Here is a 23,555-nt window from a genome sequence, read left to right on the forward strand (position 1 = left end):
ATTGCTAATGTGGTATGGTTTGAGAGCCACTAAAAAGGCATCCCAGCCTCAAAAATCCCTCTACTACATGCCTTAGATGCTATCATTAGTAATTCATTCTTTTGGATTAAAGCCTTATATTTCCAGAAGGAATCCATTGTATAAAATATGAATATCCTCAGGCTGGTTTTGGCCCTTAACACCTTGCCTAAGATAAAAAGGAAAGCTAAATTCTAAGAAGTATGTAAGGAGAGGGGAGCCGGGGAAAGGGTAGGTACAGAAAACAAAGGATAACCCAATGAGGCCATTTCTGTAGGGGAGTGGGTACTACACTGAAAAGTAATGGCAATTCCAGGGAGATGTGGAAAAAGAGTGAAAAAAAAAAGGGAGGCAAGAAAGTGCTACATAAACTTTACCAGTATATCACAACTTTGCAGAGAACAGAATAGTTAAATACCTCATAAATCCTAATGCATTTGGTATATTTTTCTACTTTTAATCTATTACATTGGTGGTTGCTGTTTCTGTCAGCTTCTCAATTCCCCCTTCTCCCTCTAAGGGCTTCTCAACTAACAGTAATTCATAAAATAATTGAACATGAGCTGGAAGGGACCTTAGAAATCTCTAAGTCCAAGCTCTTTATGTAACCGAAGAAGAAATTCAATCAATCAAAGGTGGCTAATGTTTGCCTATTGTATGCAAGGTACCGAGCTAGTTGCTAGGTTGCCAAGATAAAAATGAAACTGGACTTGTCTTCTAGGAGCTTACACTTTCCTAGAAGGATACAGCATGTACACAGATAATAAATAAATGAGGGTGTAATGGATAGAACTCAACTTGGAGTTCAAATGTAGTCTCAGACACTGCCTAGCTGTGTGATCCTGGGCAAGTCAACTTATCCTCTATTTACCTCAGTTTCTTCAACTGTAAGAGAGAGATAATTAACCCCTCCCAGGGTTGTTGAGAGGATCAAATCAGAGAACATACAGGAATAATGTTTTGCAACCCTTAAAGCATTATATAAATACTAGCTATTAGTTAATGCCAATGCCAATGCCAATTATTATTAGTCAGCTATTAGTAAATGCTTTGTCTTTTTCCCTCTTCTTTCTCCTCTCTTCTTTTCGTCCCCTTCCCCACTGCCTCTCCTCCCCTTCCCCTCCCCCTCCTCCCGCTCCTCCTTCTTTCCCATAGGAAAGGAGCCAGACTCAGAAAGATGAAATGACTTGCCTAGGGTCACATAGCTGATTGTGATTGATCTGGGACTGGGACCTGTGTCTTCTGCCTCCTAGTCCACAATGCCAAGCTGTCTTAATTTACAGTGATTCACAGTTATAATGCTCTGCCAATCATACCTGTGCTATTAGTTGTAACACCTAGAGCAGCAACACACACTGAGGTCACCCAGTCACTTTTGCTTCCTGGTGTACTCTGGTATGGGGGGCCCTTGGATCCCCCCTATCCCAGCCTGGTCTAACATCCCTGTCATTCTCTTTCTGGGATTCTTAATCTATTTAGAAAGCTTAGAGATGAACTCAAATTGTTTTCCTTCCTTTGGCCTCTATCTCAGCAGGAAAATGATAATGGATGAAGAAGAACATTTTGAAGATAATAATTTATTCTAATATTCATAAAGAACTTTGAAAACTTAGTATCGGTGATGATATTAATGATAATATATTCATTAGAATTTTAATGTAGGACTTTAAATTTAAGTTTTTGTTGATATCTTTTATCTTTCTATTACCTTATTTTCCTAGTATATATCCTGATGCTACCCCAAAGCTACTCTTATAATAAAGAAGGAAAAAGAGAAGAAAAAACAATTCAATAAAACTATCAAACATATTAACCAAGTCCAATATTATATGTAGTGATCCACATTCATAATCACCACATACCTGCGCACAAAAAGGTGGTGGGGAGGGTACATTTTCCTATTTCTCCTTTGGCGCCAAGCTTAGCCCTTATTAATTCACCATATTTAGTTGTTATTGTTTCTTCCATTTATATAGTTGCAATCTGTGTATAGAATAATTTCTGTTCCTGCTTACTTTGCATTAGCTTTCAAGTCTCCCTATAGCTTTTCTATATTCTTCATAGTTATGATTCCTGCAGTAGAATAATATTCCATACATCCCTATACAACTTGTCACCATGCAGTTGATAGATATGATTTTTCAAAGCACTTTAAATTCTGATCTCTTCTCACTCTGTATCCAATGTTCTTTCCCTTTCATTGAAAATATGAACTCATTATTATCAATGAAAAGCAATTTGTGTGTTTGTGTGTGTATACATTCCTACATCTTCTCCTCTACTTCTATTATTGAACTAGGCAAAGCCTCTTGAGTGCTTGAAAGCTTATTGTCTGAACTGATCTGTGTTTTGCATTACGGTCTTATGGTAGCTTTCCAAATTCTTTCCAGATTTCTGGACCCAAGAGGCACGTAGATGGAAACTATGCAAAAAAAAAAAAAAAGATTTCCAATGTTTTCTCCATGGTAAAAGTTAAAGACTGAGAATAGTTCAAAAATAACTAAACCAAATGGAGAATGTTTTCTGGATCTGATCAAGTTTTTTAAAAAACCACCACAGAAAGGAATTCAGGCTGAGCTAAAAAATTGTGTTGAAGAGCAGTTTCCTAATACTTTCTTTATTAAACGACCTGTGAGTTCAAAACCAGTAGAGTGTACCTTTCTTTAACTACTAATGATATAGTAATGTTCTGTTTCCTGATTATACCGAAGTAAGAGACAACATTTTCTTAGACATATAATGTCACAGCTGGAAGAAAACCCATAGAAGTTAGTTGTACGTGTTTGTCCTTCATTGCTGAAGAAGACCATGCCATCAGAGAAATGATGACATGACTTGCACTTGACTTTGTTTTGAGTGAGGGAGGGCTGTGCAGGTCACCAGCCTCACTTCTCCTCCAGAGCCATCTGAATCCAGTGACCACATATTCCCCAGGATGACTGGAGATGACCCAGGATGAGGCAATTGGGGTTAAGTGACTTGCCCAAGGTCACACAGCTAGTGAGTGTCAAGTGTCTGAGGTGAGATTTGAACTCAGGTCCTCCTGACTCCTGCACTGGTGCTCCATCCACTGTACCACCTAGCTGACCTTAGAAGTTAGTTAGTGACTCAGTGGATAAATCACTGGGCCTGCAGCTAGGAAAACTCATTTTCCTGAGTTCAAATTAACCCTCAAACACTATCTGTGTGACCATGAGCAAGTCGCTTAACCCTGTTTGCCTCAGTTTCCTCATCTGTAAAATGAGCTTGAGAAGAAAATGGCAATGCATTCCAGAATCATTGCCAAGAAAACCCCAGATGGGGTCATGAAGAGTCAAACACAACTGAACAACAACAAACTCCACCCCACCCCCCCATCTCATTTTACAGGGGAAAAATTGGAGAAGAGGGTGTAGGGTTGATGGGACACTAATGATAGACCTGATGTGGCTCTAATGATGGACCCCTAAAAGGAAAAGACCATGTCTTTGGGACCTGGACCCCAAAGCCCCTGAACCCAGATCTCTGGCATTCACTTGAAGCACCTGGTCCATCCCAATCAATAATTCTTTTAACTGCCCTTTCACTGGGGCTCTCCCACCACTTTACTCCCTCCATTGTCAGCACCCAGTCCAGCCCAGGGTAACTGCCACTTCTTAATCTCACCCAGATCTTTCCACAGTCTTTCTGTATGAAAGTGTCCATCTTTCCTCCATTAGATTACTCAGATTCTTAAAATCTGACCTGCTTGTATTGGCTTCACAAGTAGTGCAGACTCACTAGGAATTTTGCCCACCCTAACTGGTGTTTTAATAAACTATTTGGACTGAAAGAAGTCTTGAGTGGTGGAATTTTTCTGAGGCAGACCGGTGCCCTTTTCCCTAACATTTCAGGGTTCCCAAGACCCCTAGACTGCCACAGGGTCACAAATAGTGCTAAAGGATAGAGCAGGGTTATTGTTCGGTAGTGTTTCAGTCATGTCCAACTCTTCCAACTCTTTAAGACCCCATTTGAAGTTTTCTTGGCAAAGATACTAGAGTGGTTTACCATTTCCTTCTTCAGTTTATTTTACAGATGATGAAACTGAGACAAACAAGATGAAGTTCATAGTTAGTAAGGTTGCCCAGGTTCATAGCTAGCAAGTGTCTAAGGCCTGATTTGAACTCAGGAAAATGAGTCTTCCTGACGCCAGGCCCAGCACTCTATGCACTGCACCACCTGTCTCAACAAAACAGAAACGTGAACCCAAATCTTTGGCCTCAAGTCCAATATAGGACATTGCCTTTTTCCTTAACAAGAAAGATTGGAATATTATTTTAGAAGCACATACTCTTTAATTGCTTGTGAAATAAGTATGGTCAATGCAGAGGATGATAGTGGTCACAAGTAAAGAATAATCTTGCTTAGATTCTTAGTTTACAGCCTCTCTGGTCTCTAGTCCACCTTCCTAAAACAAAGTCTTCCTCAACCTCAAGTCTGTCTATGTCACTTTCCTGCTTAAGAATCTTCTGTGACTCCCTATTGCTTCCAGGATAAAATACAAGCACCCAGAGTGGTGTTTAAAGACTATGTGAATATGGCTGCCCTCTACTTTCCTCAGTTCCTTTCACATTACTCCCCTCCTTGTGCTCACTACATATTCCATTCAAAATATTTTGCTTGCTGTTTTCAGAACAAAGCATTCCATTTCCTGTTGTCTCTGTACGTTAGCATAGATGGGCATCCATTCCCCAAATCCCCTTCCTCTTCACCTTTGCCTTTCCTGACACCCTCCTGAAATGCTAATGAGATTAAAGACCTTCCCCACCCATTAATGGGACTGCCCATTAAGGGAAGTTTGATTAAGGGAGATTTGTAGAAAGGCCCTAGCTTTTGTTAATGAGGCACTGGTTCTCAAGGGCTGTGATGCCCTCTGGCTCTGAAAAGTGTATAAATACTCTGAGGTGAAGTTTTACTCTGGGGCCTACTCATTGGAAGAGTTTGTTTGGCCAGAGCAGACTCTGGGCAGCCTGAGGAGCCTCCCAGCTTTGAAAACCCAGATGTTGGTGCTTCTCTCTGGTATGTATGTTCAGACAGTTGTATCTGTCTGTCGATCTGTGATACACACACACACACACACACACACACACACACACACACACACACACACATATTGTTTATGCCAGACAGCTGGAAGCCCTGCCTGTTGATTATTATTTCTTTGTATTTTCTCTGAAGGTCAGGGTGCTGACTTTTTCCCCTGAACTAAGTGAATGATATATGTCCTTGATTAAAGTGATTGTTGACCCCTCAAAAGATGCTTGCCTTTTAAAAAGTAGATCTAAGAACCTGTGACAGCAGACCCTCCTCTGTATGTTGGGGTGCTTACTTTTATGACTCACTCCCCCTTGCCCAGTTGGAACTGCTTTCTTCTTCCTCAAATAATCACACAAATATACACATATGTACATGTATATAAGTATGCATATGTATTGTATATGTTCACATGTTTGTACACAGGTGTGCACATGTGGCTACATGTGCAGATAATTACATGCATATTTGTATGTATATGAATACATGTATGCATACATATATTTCCCTTCTGGCTTACATATTGTAATCTTTTCCTAGAAGAAGGTAAGCTCCTTTAGGTCAGAGATGTTTTATTCATGTCTTTGTAGCCTCCAGTGCCTAACACGGTGACTTGCACATTGTTGTTCAGTCATTTCAGTCATGTTTGACATTTTGGGACTCCATTTGGGGTTTTCTTGACAAAGATACTTTTTTTAACCATATTTTATTTTTTCTAATTGTATGTGAAGATAATTTTTACCATTCATTTTTACAAAATTTTGTGTTCCAAAATTGACAACTGGAGCAGTTTGCCATTTTCTTCTCCAGGTCATTTTACATATGAGGAAATGAAGACAAAAAGGGTTAAGTGATTTGCTCAAGATCACAAAACTAGTAAGGGTCTGAGGTTAGATTTTAATTCAGGTCTTCCTAACTCCAGGCCTGGCTCTCTATCCACTGTGCCACTCTATCATGCTAGAGAAGATCTAGTTTAAAGAGTCCCTAAAAGAACAGGTTAGTTCTGGACTATCTCAGAGGAATTATGACTTTAGGGAGTCTCTGGAGTGACCTTGGATACCCTAGAATAGAGTTAAATTCTTGGGTCAATCAAGATCTCAATGAGCTTTCCAGGAATCATGACCCCAGGTCTTTGAGAGTCATGCTGAAATAACTCTGGGCCCTTAGATCTAACTGGATCAAGCACCTCCAGGATTAGAGACTGTGAGGCAAAGTTCTCTAAGGTATTTACTCATTCTCTGGCATTCACCTCACTGTGGGACTCTACCTGTAAATAGTTCTGCTAATAAAATGCCTCAAGAGCTACTGAGGTCTCCATAAGTATGGTTTCTATTCTGTGAATAGGTTTCTCACTCTCTCCATCAAAATTAAAATAGCTCTGCAGAAATAAAACAAGACATTCCTGTGACAAAAGAGCAGCTCACAGACCTGAGTAAATGAATAGATGGATGAAAAAAGCATTTATTCAATGCTTACAATTTGCAAAACACTCTTCTAAGTACTGAGGGTACAAGGAGGAAGAGGGAGCTAGTTCCTTTTCCCCCATGAGTTGACATTCTAATAGTAGAAAGTAATACATATTCCAAAAAATTCTTCACAAACTGCCCCCAACATTCCTCTTTGGACATTGCTTCATGTAGTATGAGATCCAGCCAAACTGACCTTCTCTCTGTTTCTTACTCACCACACTCCATCTCCCATCTTCATGTCTTTGCCCTGGTTGTTCCCTATGCCTGGAATGTACTCGCTCCTTACTGCTGTCCCACAGAGTCCCTCTTTTGCTTTAAGATGCATCTTGAGCACCATTTTGTTCAGGGAGTATTTCTTGATCTCCCAAATGCTACTGCTTTTTTTTCCAAACTACATTGCAATATAGATAGATAGATATAATTACACACACACACACACACACACACACACACACACACTCATATATGTGTATAAATGTTTACTTTAAATTTATGTTGTATAGATTTTTCATACGTATGTATTATTCCTTAATTAAAATATAGTTATCCCTTCCACATTGTGACTTTCTCTGTCACAGATTTCTATAAGTCACAGGTCAGCATAAGAAATTAAATGGGAATTTGGGGGGAGTTTTGAAGAAACTGCAGAGCACATGTAAAAGGCAGCAGATGACAGAAAAAGTATAGAAATTCAAAAGTGCATAAAATATATGTATAGTATTGGATATTGTCAACATATTTTATCGTTTAATACCAAAATAATTCAGACGTCTCTGGTTTGAAGGGAAGACCAAAAAATTTTATGTGAACTTTTCTGATCACTGGGGTGCTAGGTCCCTAGCCCTCATGATGTGGAAGAGATAACTGTATAAGCTCATTACAAGCAAGGATTATTTTATTCTTTGTATCTGAATCAGCAACAACTAGAAAAGTGCCTGGAATTAGGCAATGAATAATTATTTGTTGACTGATTATTAGAAATCTAATAGGAAAGCCTATTAATCCTTGGGGTTCAGTGGCAAGGCAGATGGCAAAGTATCTTCTTTAACGCCAATTCTATTGATAAAGCTATATCTGCTGAGCCATTTGAACATATTAAAGTTTTGGGGGGTAAGAAATTTCTTTTCTGATGTTTAAGTTTCTGGCTGCTAAGGAGGCAAGGGCTACTTCAATGTGCCCAGGTATCTGAAGTTCTGATGAGGACTCTGAGAAGCATTACCTTGGAAAAGTGCTCAAATAATAGATGGTCCTAAAGAAAATACATCTGCCCAATGGTGTACAAAAAAGAGTAAGACAACTGGGTTCAAGGCCCTGTTCTATCACTTACCAGTTGCGTGATCTAGAATAAATCACTTAACCTCTCTGGCATCCAGTTTTATCTGTAAAAAGAAAGTGTTGGATTAAATGCTCACTAAATTTCTGCAGTGCTTAGAAAAGTAATAGAGATCAGATAACCATTCCATCTCCTAGGAATGCTGGAGTTAAACCCCCATAGTATTAACTCAGAGTGATTTTAGAGTACTGTTGAAATTGGGGATGGAGTACCTTTTCTGGTTGAAATTGTACAGGCAAGATACAAGATTCCACTGGGTGTCCCAGAGCTGTCTCAGGCATCAAATTACTTACTTCAAGTTAAACCTCTCTTTTTTATCTCTGTTCCTTATTTTGGAATAGGGTCTGTTGTTTGTCCTTTATTCTGGAAGACAATCATGACATCAGGAAGGTGATGCTATGACTTGCAAGTGAATTTGATTTAAGTGAAGGAGGGCTGTACAAAGTCACCAGCCTCCTAACTTTCTCCTCCAGAACCATCTATGTCCAGTGGCTAAACAGAGATCAAGATGACTGGAGATGGATCTGGATGCAGTGGGAGACCTTGGCCTTTTTAAGTTACGGTCTTTCCCAGGTTTTAGTTTGACTGAAGCAATGTCCATTCAGTGATTAAGGCTGGGGAAGAAATGAGGCAAAGAATTGCCTCTTTTACCTAGTAAAAAAAAAAAGAGTCAATCTGGGAGGGGAACACCCTCAGGGTTCCTGACCAAAACAGAAACAATTGCTATTTACATTCACTCTGAGTCATTGTTATCCAATCAATGACAGCCAAAGTGATCTGGGTTTAAGATAAGGTTCAAGAGAAAGAAATCTAGCCCACAAACCCCAAGATACCTTGTGAGATTTCGGTTATTAAAATTTATATTCCTTTGGGCAGAGCACCTGCAGGTAAGGATTTTATACCCTATGTGAACAGAGGAAGAAGGAGAGGAGAAAATGAGCAGAGGAGAGGAGAGGGGAGGGGAGGAGAGGAGCAGAAGGAAGAAAGGAAAGAAGGAAGGAAGGAAGGAAGGATGGAAGGAAGGAAGGAAGGAAGGAAGGAAGGAAGGAAGGAAGGAAGGAAGGAAGGAAGGAAGGAAGGAAGGAAGGAAGGAAGGAAGGAACTGTGTTGCCCGCCTGGAACTGACCAGTTTCCTGTTACTCACAGGGACTATTGTGTTTCTCCTTAGGAAAATAGTTATTCCCAGTTTAGAGTCTTTTCAAAGGCAAATGACCTAAGAATGGTGAAGGAAATGCTGAATCCTTAATTGGTTTGAGTTTTTCTTTCCCACAGTCCCTTGCAAGGAGATGTTTGCCCTGGACATATTGCCAGCTGGAGACAGTACTTCTCCAAGCCTCCAATACAACTTTACATCAGTGGAACCAAACAGAATAACGATATTCGGTGGGGGCATAACAGAGCAGTGGATTATAAATTTGAGACATTTATTGAGTACTGAATTTTAAGTTACATTCTTAAGTCCACTGAAGCCCTACTCTGAAAACTTAGGATGGTATAGAAATGCTGATTTGTTGAAAGCCGTGTCAGAAGAACACAAATATTTCTGGTCCTACTCGGATGGAAAGATGAACTTTATGTGTCCTATTATTTAAGTTCAGAGAGGCTAATGACCAGATGATTGATTACCAGATACTCTTTCTTTGGGTGTTGAAGAAGGGATCCCCAAAACACATAGAAACAATTTATTAAAGTAGAGATGAGTTATAGTCTTTACTGGTAGACTGATAATTGAAAACTGCATGTATCCCAGAAATGCGAGAACAACCATCTCTTCCCTACTCTCTTTTTCCTCTAAGCAAAAGGCAATGATCCATCTGCCTCTTATAAGAGGTGTGTTGTACTATTCAGATGGAAAAAGGTAGGCATATTCTATTTAAGATAGTTCAAACAGTTTGTAGGAACACGTAATACTAGAGGAGAGCTAGAGAAGTCAGACTGATTTCCTCCCCCATCACTAAGTACTGCAAGCCACACTACTGCCTTCTTTGAGGAATCATCCAACTGACTGAACTCTTAAGCCAGGTAGCTATCCTTGTATACAGGAGGGAACAATTCTCCCTTCTCTCTTCCAGCTCTTTAGCTTAAACAGAAACTGTCTATTCCAGCATTCAAAAAAAAAAAAAGTGTTAAAAAAGATTCCCATCCCCCTCGAACAAACAAACAAATAAAAGCCATCCCCTCCCAAAACAAATGCTTGTCCTGATGTTGAACCTCAATACAGGACATCACATAGTTTAATTATACCAACCTCAATGGGCCTCTCTTCCCCTAATAATATTCTCCTTTGAATGAATCCTCAGTGGTTAGTATAATCCGGTTCCTTCATTCTTATCTCATCCGAGTGATTCTGAACCCTAAGCTCCTGAGGTTCAAATCCTGCTCTCCATCTCCAACCAGATGCTCCCTCACTTCATTCCACATCAACCCTACCCCACCAATGTCTCACTCCAAATTTGCCCATCCCTTCCATTATGCCCTCTGGAATACCTGTTCCATAATTTAAATAATTCTTTTTATCTTAAAACTCTTTCTTTCTCATTCCTTCAATCCTTTGGCCTTCAGTGAGACCTCTAGCCTTCTGATCACATTCCTTTCACAATCCAGTATTAACTACACCTTTTCTCCTGACTCACTTGTCATGGTAGGATATTTCTTTGCTCCCCACTACTATTTCCATAATCTCTGTCTACCACCATCACTAAGCAGCCTCTCCTTTGAGGCTCATGCTAGCCAAATTTATCATCCAATCAGCTCCTGAACATTCTCCTTCTTCCCTCAATGTGTTCAAGCCCAGCTTGCAGTCTTTCTTTCTTCCTCAGTTCCTGCTCTCATACTAGGGGACTTCAACAAAAATATTGATGCCTTCAAATATTCTAACTTCTCTCTTCCTCAATCTACTCAATTCCCACAACCTCCTTCTCCACTTCACCACAGCTTTAAACAGTGATGGTTCTTCATCTTCATTTTTATAGTGCAATAATATTCTGTGACATTCATGTATCATGATTCGTTGAATGAAACCATTCATTCAACGAATCATGATACATGAATTTCCAGTTTTTTATGCCTACAAAAAGCATCTCCATAAATATGTTGGTATACATAAGACTCCAGTTGACTTCTTCAAAATAAATTTTATTTATGTACTCTATATTCCCTAGTATATTCCTCAGTCCTCCTTTCAGAAAGTTATCTCTTATAAAATTGTTTTTAAAAAGAGGATATGAATAAATAAGAAATAGATGCAAAATGGATCATTTTGATTATATTAAATTAAAAAGGTTTTGTACAAATAAAACCAATGTAGACAAGACTAGAAGGAAAGAAGAAAATTGAGGGGAGGATTTTACAGGCAATTTCTCACATAAAGGTCTTATATCTCAAATATATAGAGAACTTTGTCATATTTATAGAATATAAATTATTCCTCAATTGATAAATGGTCAAAGAATATAAACAGGCAGTTTTGGGGTAAAGAAATCAAAGCTATATATAGCCACATTAAAAATGCTCTAGATCATTATTGATTAGAGAAATGCGAATTAAAATAACATTGAGATATCATCTCATACCTATCAGATTGACTAAAATGTCAGAAAGGGAAAATGACAAATGTTGGAGGACATGTGGAAAAATCAGGACACAAATACACTGTTGGTGGAACTGTGAACTAATTCAATCATTTTGGAGAGCCATTGGAATTATGCCAGAGTTATAAAATTGAGCATATCCTTTGACCCAGCAATACCACTATTAGGTCTATTTTCCAAGGTCATCAGGAGAAAAGAAAAAAGAGCCTACATGTTCTAAAGTATTTACAGCAGCTCTCTTTGTGGTGGCAAAGAACTAGAAATTGAGGAGATACCCATCAATTGGGGAATAAACAAGCTGTGGTACATGATTGTCATGGAATACTACTATGCTGCAAGAAATGACGAGCAGGTTGATTTTAGAAAAAAACATGGAAAGACTTGCATGAAGTAAAGAATACTGAAATAAGCAGAACCAAGAGAACATAGGATACAGTAACAGCAATATTGTTCAAAGCATAACAGGAAATGACTAAGCTATTCTAAGTATTATAAATATTCAAATCGACCACAAAGAACTTAGAAAAGAAGATGCTATCCACATCCGGAGACAGAACTGATAAACAGAAGTATGCATAGCATGGTTTTACATGTAATACATGTACATATGGTGTGTGTGTGTGTGTGTGTGTGTGTGTGTGTGTGTATCTGTACCACATGGTAACCTTCTCTAGAGTGGGGTGGAGATGGGGGAGAGAGGCAGACAGCTTGGAGCTTAAAATATAAAAAAAATCAATTTAAGAAGGGATAAACAGTGAAGCAAAACTAACTATAACCAACGTATCAAAAAACCCTGATCTTTCTGTGAGAGATGATCTCTGAGGATATCTCAGGAGAGAAGTCTCTTCAAGGGGTTAATTGTTTCTTGCCTAGTTGAAACATTTGCAGCAGGTTGACCTTGTAGAAGACATGTTTCAACATATTCTGTACTCTCCCAGACTACTCCCTATATCTTCCCAAGACTACCCCCTTTGCTTTCCCAGACTGCCCTCTGTATTTTCCCAGACTTTCTCCTCCTTGTTTTTAGACCCATAGCAGGGAGGAATAACATCCCCCCCCCCTCCTTTTTTTAGGGTTAATGTGTGAAAATTGTCTTTGTTCTCTGCTGCTGAGGTATATAGTGCCTCAAATAGATTGTCCCCTCAGGGCTTGCACCAGTGAGCCACAAGGAAGGAGGCTGGGGAGGGGGGATTGTGGTTAGGGTCTATATAATCTGCTGAGCAAAACACAGCTCTTCAGTTGGTGCCATGTTTCGGGTACTCTGAGGGAGCCTTTTCTCAAGAAAGTCAATAAATGAACTATTCTCTTTGCTAATATCTCTGAGTCTCTGATTCATTGATAAGGCTCTCTGTACCCCACACATTTCTATGCTGGGTTTTACACCCATAATCTCCCTACTTCTGCAAAGAATGGAGGGAAGTGACTTATTTTGTTCTGTGAAGTTTGGATTCAGTCAAAGGGCCACATTTGAGGACCTAGAGCGCCACATGTGATCTTGAGGCCACAAGTTCCCCACCCCTGCATGGGACCTTGCATTTATTATCAGACTTGGATGATAAGTTGGCTAATTACATTGAACTGCTTCTTGCTCTCCTTTTCCTTTTTTTATTTTTTGTTACAGAAAATGGCTCTCTGTAGGGTAAGTTGCATAAAATGAATGTTATATAGAAATAAAAGATAGTAATATTTTTATGAAGTCATCCAGACATACATATGGACACATGATGAGAAAAATATTTCACATAGAACTTCCAATATTTGAGATTGTCTAAATAGCTTATGGAATTGGGAGCACATTTAAATCTCCCAAAAGCAATTCTTCTAAATTTTCTTCACTTCTCTCCTTTCCCCTCAAATTGCTATTTCTCTTTAAAATAGCTCTGATACTCAGCTCTCACATGGAAGCAGTATTTAGTGAGATATTCTCTTTCATAATGATTTTTACAGCCTAGCCTTACATCATCACATATCATGATCCCCTTTTTAATTTTCAGCCCATTCTTCAGTGTACTCTTTCACACAACACTAATTTAATTATATCAGAGTTCATAAAAAACAAAGTAACTAGATTAAAATGTTACAAGTTCTCAAAGCTGTTTAGCAACTTTTTGACCTAACCTTGAAAGTACAGAAAGACATAACTTTTATATGTTGCTTTAATTAAATAAGCTAAATTTGTATAGCTGAAGGATAACTTAGATAATCACTCTAGAAAAACTTTTAGAATTATGAAAGTAGAGTGTTGCTTTAGGAAAGTAAAAATCTTTAAAATTCCTTTTTCAGTACAAAACAATTATATAACCACATTGCATCATTTTTGGACTGAGTTGACCTTTTTATCTGACAAAAGCTGAGTACAATTTGTTAACATAGCCCCATCCCTACCTAATAGTGCCTCAAGGATGCTGGGAGCATGTTGTACTGACCACTGTACATTTAAAGTTTGAGAAAGAAAAGAAATGGGGTACAGGTGAAAAGATGCTAGATGAGGAGTCAGAGGACCTGGGTTCAGATCCTGGTTCTGCTATTCAGTACTTGTGTGACATCACTTTTGAGGGCCTCTGTTTTCTCATCTATGAAATAAAGAGTCATTTTGACTATTATAAATACCTAAATTAACCACAAAGGACATAGGAAAGAAGACACTATCTATAGTCAAAGAAAGAACTGATTAATAGCAGTATGTATAGAATGGTTTTACATACATACATACATACACACACACACACACATATACATCTATGTAACTGAAAACTGGGAATACCAAGCCTCCACTCTATGCCCTGGATCTCACTTTACATTTGAAGAAACTGAGCCCTCTAGTGTTTAGGTGACTTGCCCATATCACGCAGATAGTAAGCATCAGGTACAGGATTATACATAGGTCCTCCAACTCCAAACAACTCTTTTCACTGCTTTACCCATCCTCTTAATGATGGTATAAAACATACTGACCATAATTAATTTCAACCAACAATGTTTTATTATTCCGTGAACGACTTAGATTAAACTGCACATCTTCTGAAAGCTTTTACTTTTCTCCTGTAGAGTTCTGTTTTGATGCCTCACTGGGGCATGGAGGCTTCCCTAATTTTTCAAAAGCTATTCCAGTAAAGCACAAGGTTTGGTGAGTTCAACTCAGCTGGAAAGTACTGAAGTGAGCTTAGTGTTGAACTTCTGTATCATCTTAGAACCAGTCTGACTAAACTGAGAGCAGCTCATCCATCCTCAGATGACTGATCGCCAGGCAATAAATTTCAAGTTTGGGTTCTCACTTACTAAGATATGGAAAGGTTTGTCATCTGCATTGTAATATAAATTGTGACTAAATCCTTCAAGTGTTGCTTAATTCATTTATTCTCTACTAAACATACAAATGTTATTTAGGATGCTGATAGAAAATTCAATGATTTCCCATCACATTTTATTATATTAAATAATATTTACATAGAACTTCAAGTTTTACAAAGATCTTTCTTTACAATAGTGTTTTTGTGTTATTCTCCCTATTTTACAGATCAAGAAATGAAGACTTAGAGAAGTTAAGTGACTTGCTCAAGGTTCCACAGTTAGAAAATATCAGATCCAGGGCTGGAATGAAACCAAGTGCTCTGATTCCAGGTCCACCACTCTTTCCATCACACCACACTGCTTCTGTGTGCACAGTTACAGCATTGTTATTTGTACACGTTTCATTAACCCTATAAAGTTGTAAGCACATTGTATTGCACATAATAGGAACTTCATAAATATTTGAATTGAAAAACTACACCTATCTATGGATTCCACAAAGCATCTCAGTGCTTTGCATATAGTGTTTCATAAATGTTTGTACTGGTTACCAACCAAAGGTCTCTATGCCTCAATATTCTTTCCGGCTATGAGGTAACAGAAGAATACCCACTATGCTAATGTAGTGGTTTCATCACCATAAATTCCACTCCATAGAGTCTTTGAAAGATGAAAAAACAAGCATAAAGAAGGAAACCATTACTAATGAGAGGGAAAAAAAACAGAGAATCTTTGCTTTCTTTTCATGTGGGTAAAAGAATAGGATGATAAAAGTACATTGTCCATAGGTGAGCAAGACTTCCTGAAAAATTGCAGTGTAGATGCAATTTTAAAAAATCTACAATGTTCTGAAATGTCATAGTGATTTGATCACCTATTTGGTAAAGCCTATAGAACAACAAATTTAATATTCTCATTTGATCCTAAAGTCATAGAAACAAATCCTGTCTATTTTTCCTAAAGCTTACCCTCTTGTATAAATAGAAAAAAAATCTGATCAAGTTATCAAAATGATTTCACCATCTATCCTTTAATTAGATTTGGATATGTCCTGCTGAGGATCCTATTACAGCTCAAATCTTGTTATGGTGATGGGGGAGATATGTCTAGACAAGGTTCATGTGAAAAAGAACTAGGAGTTTTATTGGATCACAAGTTCACTATGAGTCAGCAAGTGTGATATGGCAGCCAAAAAAGTGAGAATTGTCTTACTATTTTTATAGAAATGAAATATCCAGAACTACAACAAAGTCTAATGCCTTGAAATAGTGGGAAGTTGACCAGAGGTTCTTGAAGGTTGTACCAACAGAACAGAAGTTCTTCTAATTTGGAAAGATTTTCAGTCTGGTCCTAAAAGCATTCTATGTCTGTTTTTCTGAGACCAGCTTAGCTGAGCTAATTATGGAAAGGCTCATTATCAGTAGGTTGGAAATATGAATTCTTCGGCTATGAAAAGCCATTGAATTTAATTATTTTGTTTTAAAGATCAGGAAACTGAGGCACTGTGAGATTGGGTGGAGGGATTTGAGGATGCCAGTCAGGAGGCTATTGAAATAGTCTAAGTGAGAGGTGATGAGGGTCTGAACCACAGTAGTGGTTGAGGACTGTAGATGAAGGGATGGTTGATACTAGAGTTTTTGTAGATTTAGAACTGACAGGAATGGGCAACTAATTTTTATGTGTGGTAGAAAATGCTAAATCTGATTACAAGTTTTCAAGCTGAGGGTGCCAAAAGAGAAATAGAGAAAAGGAAAGAGGGGCAGATCCTGGTCCGACAAGGTCAAATTCAGTTACAATGACTTGTAACAGTCATACACCAAGAAAGGTCCTGAAGACGTGAAAGGAGATGATATCAGAGGCAAAAGTAAAGTAGCTTCATCAGTAAAGAGTGTCACACATTTTGGAAACTAAGGCAGAAAGGAAGGAGAGGACAAGTAAAGAAATAAAAAGTTTTTTAAGGGTAGAGAATTGAAGCTAAGTATAGCAAAGGACTTTAATTTCAGTAAATTAGGAGGTGAAGTTTTCCACTGAGGGTGGCACTGGGGACTTGAGGAGTCAGGAGGAAGTTGCAAGAAATATTACTGGTATAGTCATGGATGAATAAAGTGATCACTGTACAGTGAGTGGTAAAAGCCTGTTCCAAGTTAGAGAGCTTCAACGTGCAGTCCATGCAGTTGGCAAAGTTCCATGATTCCCCTCTGTAGTCAGTCACCCTATCACGATGTTCACATTCTCATGGAGGAGAAAATATGCAAATAGCTATGTGTGTCCCAGATATATACAGTATAAATGGAAACTGACCTCAGAGGGAAGGGAGCGAGTAGGAGGCAGGTAGGCAGCATTGCTTGGAGACTCAGGAATAAGAGTGCTAAGAGCTGGATGGTGGGAGTGACCCAAAGTTCAGGCTTAGGATCACAGGACTAAGAAGAGGAAAGAAATTTAGAGGGCATGGAACCCAATTTGTTTCCAGATGAAGAAATTAGCAGTTTGAGAACAAAGGGACAAATATTCAAGGGGAGAGAGCAGTTCCTTTTTAAAATGGTGAACTGCATCATTCAAGACAATTTCATTGTATTGACTATTACTTTTGGTCCTTCTCACAGTGCCTAGCATAGTGCTTGGTACACAGCAGGTACTTAATAAAGGTTTGTGAATTGGTTCAAATAAGTGGATGTTAGATTTCTGTCTAAATATCTTTTCATTATACAAAGATTTTTCTCAAGCCCTAGCAGCCTGATTTAAGGGTGTGCCCCATATCAATGAATGTGGAATACTGCCCTCTACTGGATGGAATAGGAAGCATACTCTGGGAAAACAGTCACAAATTTTTTTTCTTCCCTTAAACTGGTATTTTTAGAGTGCCTACTTTCCAGGCACTATGAGGGCTAGACAGGAAGCATATAACATAGTTATTGAGCAGTTTATCATCTTACTGGGGAGGCAAGATGTTGACATACAAGACAGCCCTAGTGAGGAGGAAAGCTGCCAATCAATATTTTTTGAAATATATTAAATTATAGAATTATAGAATATATCCAATTAAATTGTATTAAAGTATATACCTATATATAGATATAGATATATGTAGTGTTTGTGTACGTGTGTGTATATATATATATGTATACACACACACACACACACACACATATATATAAATGTAGTGGGCCAGTGGAACCTGTGTGTGTATGTATGCATGTATATATATACATATACATATATATGTATAGTATGTGTATATGTATGGAAGGGAGAGAGAGAGAGAGAGAGAGAGAGAGAGAGAGAGAGAGAGAGAGAGAGAGAGAGAGAGAGATGGTTGGTTGTACTTTGTTTTCAAGGAGAACCAAAATGACATCACTATGGGGTCAAGGTACAGTGAGTCCAAAGTGACTGATCAAACCAATATGAGCTCAGAAGGCTCTACCACAGGTCAGGCACAATCTATATTCATATATGTGTGTGTTTGTATATGTATGTATGTATAGATGTATACATATGATATATAATAAATTAACTATAAGTGCTCATGCTTAAAAATTCCTCCTGTTATGAACAAGACATTTAATTCAGATTCTGAGTTTTGGCCACTGTGAATGAAAATATATTTTTTTAAACTGTGTGTAAATTTAACTGATAGTTGTGTGATGGACAGAGAGCATTTACCCAAAAGAATAAATTCAGCAGCAGGTCCTTTAAAGCAAGCAAACATACCTCACACTTAGAATTGCACAGTAAACGTTGATTGAAAAACTGAAACAAAACACAGGCTTGCTTTGTTTGGTGGGGGCAAAAAGATCGTTTAAACAAGAACCAGTCAGTAATTGCTTTCCCCTTTTCAAAGACCAAATCTGGTATTTTCAGTGGGGAGGAGGGATGGAGTGAGTCCCTTAAGGATTTAGCCTGAACCTTTAGAAGGACAGGTTGATTTGGTGTACACAGGTGGACTGTGAGATAGACTGGTGCTTAAGGATGAAACCTTGATTCTTCCATTTTACTCAGAAACATGTAGGAAAATTATTAGAGCCAGATTGTTATGAAAAGGAGCAGGTACCCAGGAATCACTGGCCGGAAAAGTTATTGATTAATTCAAGAAAGCACTAGTAACTTATTCCCCATGGTTAAGATTAAGATGGGCGATATAAAAATATTCTGGTAGCAAGATGCATGCTTTGGAGGATCGTAGGAGGCAACTTGCCATATTCATGTTATAGGCTATTCTAATGGGTACTTCTTTGCCACCTAATGAGCATTATTAATTAGCTAGTTATTCAGATGAACTTTTTTTTGGCAAATTGGCCCTCAATGCTATATGCTAAGAGCTGCAGTAAAGGATCAGACTCAATAACAGAAATAATCATTCAGATGTCATCACTTATTAAGTCTGAGGTATCTAGAATCGTGAGCACCATGTTTCTTCAATTGGATTGGGCTGTTACAAGAAAGATTCAGACAGTCAATGAGAATTTAAGAAGCACTTATGTACCAGACACTACGCTATGCACTAGGGGTGCAAAGAAAGGGAGAAGGAATTCAGGATTCATGGCTTCAAATATTCAGTGTGCATGCAGACCACTTGATATAGGTCCACATACCTGCTGCTCCTGTTATCCTGCTGGGTCCCCATTCCAAGCCTGACTCTTCTTGGCCATTACTTGGCTCTAGATGTGCTTAGGACATGCTATATTTGTTAAAAGGGATATTAGCAGCCATTTCTGGATTTAGGTAATCAGAAGCTACACAGGGTTAAAAAAAAAGTTGTTAAAATCAGATTCCCAGGTAACTGAAACTCTCTCCCTGGCACAATAAGGAATGAGAGACAATTGGAAATGGGAGAACTTTGAAGAGAGACCTGCAGAATGCTCCATAAATATTTTAGGTGGCACAAATACTCTATGGGAATGCAGCACATATTTTAAAATTTTTCCAGGATCCTGTTTAAAGGACATAAATAACTGTATACAATGAATGAACCTCCATGACCTGCAGAACTCTATTCTTAATTAGAATTTTAAGAGATTTTATAGTTCAATAAATTTGTTAACGAATTAAATAAAAATCTTCCATTCACTCAACAAGGAAACTAGCACTTATTATATACCTAGAAAACCTGTAGAAATTCTTCTACCTCCTCTCTCTTCTGGATTAAGGCAGAGTGGAAAGAACCTTGGACCGGGAGCCAGAAGACCTGGGTTTGAATCCCAGCTCCATCACCTTCTATCTGCCTGACCTTTTGCCAAGTCCCTTAATTTCTCTGAGTCTGTTTCCTCATCTGTAAAATGAAGGAAGTTGAATTAGATGGTTTCTTCCTTCTAGATCTAACATTTTATGATTCTGTGAACCTGCAGATGTTTCCAAAAATAAGAAAAAAATACAATCCATACTTTACTGAAGCTTACAGTATAGTTGGAAAGAAAGAAGTATGTATGAGAAAAAGTTAGGTAACAAATAAGATCATATATAAATGCTAAAATGACCGGTACAGACAATAACCAATTGAATACATCAGAGCAAGGAAAATCACTGTGAGGTACATTGTGGAAAGTGATTCAAAGAGAAGATGAGCTAATCTCTGAAGGCTGGTTAAGATTTGAATAAATGGAAAAGAAGGGAAATTTGAGAAGGAACAGGATAAGTATAGATTTAGAGAGTAAAATGAGTATAAAAAATGTGCTGGGCACTATAGGGAAATTGTTCTAGCTCAAGCTGATAGCTTAAGTGGGGCAATAAGGGAGATCTCTGAAATAAAATCATCATTTTCCCTCCTCTGACCTCAAACCAGCTTCCTTTCCTAACTTCATTCCTATCAATAGCTCCATAATTCTAATCAAATTTGAAACCTCTACTAGAATTATCTTTTTCTTGCTTCTTTCCTGTGACTTGATGCTTTATTCCTATCATGTTATTTTCTATCCTGCATTAGAGTTATTGCATATTTCTAATACCTGTAGTATGTATAAAGTATATAAAAATGTACTTCCCCCTTCCCAGAGTATAATCTTCATGAAGGTACGATCTATATTTTAATTATATATGTATCTGGAAAAATTATTTAACATTTCAGTGTCCCAGGCAATACTACAAATAATGAATTGCAGAACAACTGCCAAGCTGAATTATTAGCAAGAGTTTCTTTAGCAGCAAGGCATTCCTTATGCCAACGAAATCCTAAGTACAGAAGAAAAAGAAGAAAGTCCCATTTTTTGAGGCATCTGTTTTTAATAGGTAAAGCAGTCTTTTATTTAGGATTAAAAGGCTATAGAGCTAGAGCTGGAAAGGACCTTTGAGGTCATCTGGTCTAAACCCTTCATATTAACAAATGAGGAAACTGAGGTACAGAGATGGGGGGGGAACCTTGTCTAAGGTAACATAGGCAATAAGTAGCAGAGCCAAGTTATCTAACTCCAGGGTCAACATTCTTTCTATTGTATCAGGAAGACAAGTGGTCTCATATTTAAAACAAGCTTTTCAGCCTAATTCTTCCTTTCAGACTTAAGAAGATGCTTCTGAGTGGAGGAGACAGCTACATTCATTCACTTATCTAGAACTGTGGCAGGAAGAGGGAATGGTCATAAACTGTGCTGACAAGGAAATGCTTTAAGGTGAGTGGTGCCACTTGAGATAAGTTTGAAGAACTGAAAAGCAGCATGGTTCAATGGAATTACTTAGAATTAGAGGTCCCAGGTTCAAATCTTGACTCTGCTGCTTACTGCTTGTGTAACCTTAGGCAAGTAAGTAACTTACCCCCTCTGGACGTTAGCGTCCTCAAATATAAGAGGGAGGGAATTGGGGAAGCTGGACTAGAAATCTATGAGATCTCTGATCCTGGGAGTTATAGATTAGTTAATAATAGTGTAGAATGACTGACTTTTCCTATACCCACCCTCAGTAAGAGCATTAGTTCTTAAAGTAACCAAGAATAAAACTGAAGGGTAAAATAATGCAAATGGTGTTATTCCTATCTATGGGAGACTTACTCCATTACAAAAAGTATATTAGAATACCCAGAGAGCCATATTTGCACTTCCCTCTTCTCTATACCTGCCTTCTTCATTCCTGGACTGGTGAGATTCTGAACTTGTAGTCTACTAGCTAGCATTTAAGTTTTGTAAAGCACTTTACAAATATGGTCTCATTTGATCCTCACAACTTTGTGCTGTCAAAAGTGCTGACAATTTTTATTGTCCCCACTTAACATATGAAGAAACTGAGGGAAGCAAGGTTAAATGACTTTATCCAAGGTCACATAGCCAGAAAATGTCCAAGGCAGGATTTGAGCTTGGGTCTTCCTGACTCCAGGTCCAGCACTTTATGTCTTGTACTACCTAAAGGAACCTGATTTTAAGTGCATCATATCTAGAGTATAAACACAAAAGACTGGCTCTACTGGCAAATATCCAGATAACTGTCATAGAAACTTAGAATTAGTAATCAATGAATTAATTTGAAAGATTAATTTGCTAGAATTTTAGCTACCATTTATTGGACCCACTGTTGGTCAGCACAGGAGCTTTAACCTACTTCATTTCTAACCTAGTCCAGTTCACTCTCTCTTAGGCAATATGGTGGCCCCCTGCTCTCTGATCGACCAGTCTCAGCCTCACCAGCAGCAGAGATTATAGGCATGGCTTAAAACACTTTTTTGCTCTGGTCTCTCCAAGCAATAAAAGTAGTAAAGTGAAAATTTATAGAAATAAAAGCAAAAACAGAGTGATAACATGAATAGTGGACAGGTTTTGGAGCCAAAAGGACTTGGGTTCATGCCCTCTACCTTCAATACATACTAGTTGGACAACCAAGAACAAGTCACTTAACCTCTCAGTACCCCTAGGACAATTCCCTAAGGTAAGATATAGAGGTACTCTTGATCTGTGGGGAGGAAGAGAGTAGTGTATTTATGCAAGGAGCTCACCTCACAGATAAAATTATAGGTCTGGACAAAAAAAAAAAGTCAAGAAAAATAGATTTGCCTTTATTTGTAATAGTGACTTCTATGCAGTGATGTACCCAGTGAAGTCAGAGCCCGACTTCCAAGATTTTGACCCTACGATCCATATCCTCCTGTAATTCATCAAGGTCTATGAGAGCTCTTATTGAATTTCCTTTGTTTTGTATCTATACCAATGGAAGATACAGACTTTCAAGAGTAGGGAAGATACCAAACTATTTAGGAAAAGAAAATATGTAGTTTCAAATTCAAAAGGAATTAAAACTTTTCTTCCTTCCTTCTGTCTTTATTTTTTCTTCCTTCCTCCCTCCCTCACTTCCTTCCTTCCTTCCTTCCTTCCTTCCTTCCTTCCTTCCTTCCTTCCTTCCTTCCTTCCTTCCTTCCTTCCTTCCTTCCTTCCTTCCTTATATACTCCTATCTCACCCAGGCTAGATTTGTAGCTACCACTTATGGAACCCTGCTGACCAGCACAAGAACTTTTACCTGCTCCATTCCTGACCTGATCCAGTTCAACCCACCTTAGGCAATATGGTGGCCCTTAGCTCTCAGAGGCTAACTATAATGGTGCCAAAACATCTGATTGGTTTATCATGACTGCAGCTCAGAACTCCCAAACTCATGTGATCCACCAGCCTCAGCCTCCTCAGCAGCAGAGATTATAGGCAAGTGCCACCATTCCTGGCTTAAAATATTTCTGGATGTAAATGCGCTTTACTTTATCCAGAGATTGAGTCACTGACTTGGAATATTAGACATTGTTTAAGCATAGCACAACTTAATTACATGGGTATCAATCGATCAATATGCATTTATTAAGTATATACCATGTGCTAGGCACTATGATAGGTATGTTAGGGGGT

At 38.3% G+C, this 23,555-nt stretch overlaps 2 protein-coding genes across 5 annotated transcripts in view; one reads left to right on the forward strand and one right to left on the reverse strand.

The window, feature by feature from the left end:
- Positions 1–23,555, reverse strand: part of TRAPPC3L (trafficking protein particle complex subunit 3L) — a 60,938-nt gene that overhangs the window by 17,356 nt on the left and 20,027 nt on the right. The window lies entirely within an intron of this gene.
- CALHM4 (calcium homeostasis modulator family member 4) overlaps positions 15,420–23,555 on the forward strand; it is a 39,917-nt gene continuing 31,781 nt past the window's right edge. For all 3 annotated transcript variants that reach the window (XM_072643100.1, XM_072643099.1, XM_072643101.1), the window contains exons 1-2: positions 15,420–15,541; positions 21,238–21,349. The gene's annotated coding sequence lies outside the window, so the exon portion shown is untranslated. The remainder of the gene's footprint in view (positions 15,542–21,237; positions 21,350–23,555) is intronic.

The sequence above is a fragment of the Notamacropus eugenii genome, chromosome 2 (genome assembly GCF_028372415.1).
Source record: "Notamacropus eugenii isolate mMacEug1 chromosome 2, mMacEug1.pri_v2, whole genome shotgun sequence".
Classification (NCBI taxonomy): Eukaryota; Metazoa; Chordata; class Mammalia; order Diprotodontia; family Macropodidae; genus Notamacropus; species Notamacropus eugenii.